Genomic DNA, 4226 nt, shown 5'->3' on the forward strand with positions numbered 1-4226 from the left:
CTGATGAAATGAACTCCAAGATATGGCCACAAGAAGTCTGTCTTTGTTGTTATTGTTTTAAGTGTCCCTATGTGGTTTTTTCGTTTCCTTTGTATGTTCTTCCCCCTATGGTAGATCTCTTGTTGTCACTGTACTTGAGTTTGATGCCCTGCATCTTGTATATATGTATGTCTAATCTGGGGAGGGAAAGGGGAATAACAAAACGCTGAAACAAGGACACAGGATGACCCATTGCAACAAGGATACCCACAGGACAGTATATTAGAAATAAACTTTACAACTTTGGGCGGTGGGGTGGGGAGGAGTGTGTGTGTGGGGAAGGGATAGTGGGACAACAACAAGGGAAGGGGTAACAATGATCGACAAGTAATGCACTCATTGCCTTACTCATGTAACTGTAACCCTCTGTCCAGCACCTTTACAATAAAATAAAATAATTGGTGGACTTTGAGATCTTGACCTAGACTAATCTTTCTTTCTCTCTCTCTCTCTCTCTCTCTCTCTCTCTTTCTCTCTCTCTCTGAAAGACCTATAATAAGACAATAGCTTTCAAACATTCAATAGAAGTTTAATGAGTTGCTGACCATGTGCCAGGCAGTGGGTGTGTGCAGAACAGAAAAGTCCCCTGTTATTCATGGGCTCTCTATAAACACAGATGCCAGATGGAGCCAGTCTGTAGTTCTTGAACCTTAAGACGTGTGTGTGTGTGTGTGTGTGTGTGTGTGTGTGTGTGTGTGTGTGTGTGTGTGTGTGTGTGTGTGTGCTGGTACTAGGTCCTGAACTCAAGGCTTCATATTCTCCCTTGGCTTTTTTGCTCAAGGCTGGTGCTCAACCATTGAAACCATAGGTCCAGCATTTTTTGTTGGTTAATTAGAGATGGGTCTGTCTCAAGGACTTTTTCTGCCCAGACTGGCTTTGAACCATGATCCTCAGATGTCAGCCTCCTAAGTAGCTAGGATTACAGGTGTGAGCCACTAGTGCATTTCTTTAGGATCTTTTTCTCAATTCAAGTAAAATAGTAAAAGGATCTTCCATGGTTTCCATAGGAAAAACACTCTAGTTTTATGAAAAGTGCAAATAAATCTTCTTTACTTCCAACCAAGTTGCAGTATTTAAGAAAAGTGATTTCCAAGGGCTGTGTGTGTGTGTGTGTGTTTATGAAATAGTAGAACTCCTGCCTAGTCATAACTTAAAGCCTTGACTTCAAGTTCCAGTACCATACTTCCTGCCCCTCCCCCTCCTCTCCCCTTCCCCCCTGCTCAAAAAAGAATGAAAAATGATTTCTCAATGATAGTGAAGGTATGTGAAATTCTGTAGTCTCAGCTATTAGTGATATGGGTGTAAGATAACTTGTGAAGGAAAACATTTGCTATGTGTCACAAAACATTCTTACCTGAGAATTTCTTGGACTATCTCTTAGAGAAAGAACTATAAATGTATGTGAATATACATTCAGTGAGGATCCCAGTATGGTTTATAATAAACCTAAGCATTCATCAACTGATGATTGAATATATGAATCAAGTGATAGACACTCCATTGATTTGACCATGTGTAACAGAAAGCCCCAAATAGCATTCACTTAAACATACACAGAGTTGCTTTTCTTTTTTAATTTTTGAATATTTTTATTATAATGATACTGTACAGAGGGGTTACAGTTACATGAGTAAGGTAATGAGTACATTTCCTATTAAGCATTGTTACCCCCTCCTTTGTTTTTCCCCTACCATCCCTTCCCTTACCACCTCCCCAACTCCTCCTGTTCCCCTAACTGTCTTGTAGTGTCTTGTTCCAATGGGACATCCTGTATCCTTGCTTCAGCATTTTGTCATTTTCCTTCCCCTCCCCAAATTAGAAGAATGTATATACAAGATGCAGGACACCAGAATCAAATACAGTGACAACAGGGGCTATACCATAGGAGGAAGAACATACAAAAGAAACAACAAAAAAAATCACATAGTACATTAGAAAGAACAGCAACAAAGAAAAAAACCTCTTGTGTCCATATCTTGGGGTTTATTTCACTTAGCATCATCTTATATGGCCATTTGACCTTTTCTACTTGTCTGGTAAGATTATCCTAGATGTATACTAGTTATTGCAAGTAAGGGAAACCATAGGACCTATGTTTCTTTGGGTCTGGCTTACTTCAATTAATATATTTTTTCCCAAGTCTTTCCATTTCCTAACAAATGGGGCAATGTCATTCTTTCTGATGGAGGTATAGAATTCCATTACACACACACACACACACACACACACACACACACACACACACACACACACACACACCATATTTTCTTGACTCATTCATCTACTGAGGGGCATCTGGGTTGGTTCCATATCTTAGCTATGGTGAATAATGCTACGATAAACATAGTTGTGCTAGTATCTTTAGTATGGCCTTGTTTGTGATCATTTGGGTAAATGCCCAAAAGTGGGATTGCTGGGTCATAGGGGAGCTCTATTTGTAGTCTTTTGAGGAACCTCCATAATGCTTTCCAGAGTGGTTAAACAAGTTTATACTCCCACCAACAATGCAGTAGGCTTCCCTTTTGGCCACACCCCCAGCATCTGTTGTTATTAGATTTCTTGATTATAGCAATTCTAACTGGGGTGAGATGGAATCTCAATGTTGTTTTGCATTTCTTTTATGGCTAGAGAAGTTGAGCATTTCTTCAGGTGTCTATTGGCCATTCTTATTTCCTCTTCAGAGAAGTTTCTCTTTAAGTCTTTAGCCCACTTATTAGTTGGGTGGTTGTTTCTTTGAGGATTTGTTGGGGGATTTAATTTTTTGGGTTCTAAAAGTATATTTTAGATATGAGACCCTTGTCTATTGTATGGCTAGTGAAGATCTTCTCCCAATCCATAGGCTTTCTATTGATCTTGCCAGCTATGTCCTTTGCCATTCAGAAGCTCTGCAATTTCATGCAATCCCCTTTGCCCAACCTTTCTTTGATTTTCTTTACCTGAAAGAAATGCAGAATAGACCATTTTGTTTTGTGTGGTGGAACTCAGTTCCTTCTGCTTTTTGACCTTGCTATTGTTACTGCAAGGTCAAGGTGTCTGGTAGAACTCCAGCTGCTATAATCCTAGTCCATATGTAAGAGAGCATCCTATTGGCCTGGATTTGGCTATATGTATCTGCACAAAGATTTGGAAGGGTGCTGCTCATCTTTTATGTAATGGACAAAAAGAAGGAAGAGGGATATTGAATTAGATCCACAGTCTTGACTCATTTTTGCTCATATATTTCTTATAAAATAACTTTGAAAAATTAATTCTTACTTGGTGCACATAAATTATCTCTGGAAAATCTATCATGGGTGTACATGGGCATGAAGTATAAATTTCTGACCCCTTGTAAATATAGGAATAAAAGTAATTGTATCCATCCAATGGAATATAAGTACCATTCTTTTCCTCAGTAAATAAACAAGCTTTGAAATACTAGGAAAATATCTATTATTCCTTACTTTTCATTCTGTTTCCTCTACAGGCTTTTTTTCCCCCTGGTATGTATTTTTCTGCTTGAAAGGTATTGATCAACTTGTCATGACTCTCAGCCACAATAATATGTTGAGAAATAGAAATGTTAATTTCACCTGGTTATAATATTCTAAAAATATTGAGGTTTTGCCTTTACTTATTTATAAATATTAGTACTATATGACTGATCAAATGAAAATGAACAGAGCCCACATCTTGACAAATATGAACCTATAATGGATTTTTGAATGAGAAGTGGTGAGGTATTTGAAAATAAAATATGCATTTGTACTTGTGAGTGACTAATAGTGTTAGAAGGTATAGACATTGTCATCCATTTTGCTTCTGATTTTAGTTTTATAGATGTGAATAGAAAAGCTTTCTTCCTTAACTAAGTAAATGGAAATGGAGAGAGTTGATTTTAGAGTGAGGATTTAATCCTCTGAGTTCTCTTGAGGTATGTAGCAAAAATACCATTGTCTCCCATCAGATGTCATTTCTAATCATTTATAAGTTGACAATGAGCTCCTTTGATTATGTTGTCGAAGAAGAACGTTTTTCTTTGTCCCTTTTCACATCCTGTATCGTCATTTTATCATCATGGTCACAGTACTCAGGGAGAGGAGGGGGTGTGTTTTTCTTCTGTAGAATGAGGAAAAAGCAAGTGTGAAAGGAAAGGAGGGGAGGGGGAAGGCCTCCCCCGATACGGTGCCTTTCCAGAAGAGGCATCC

The sequence above is a fragment of the Dipodomys merriami genome, unplaced genomic scaffold, assembly GCF_024711535.1.
Source record: "Dipodomys merriami isolate MVZ:Mamm:240054 unplaced genomic scaffold, mDipMer1.0.p SCAF_11, whole genome shotgun sequence".
NCBI lineage: Eukaryota > Metazoa > Chordata > Mammalia > Rodentia > Heteromyidae > Dipodomys > Dipodomys merriami.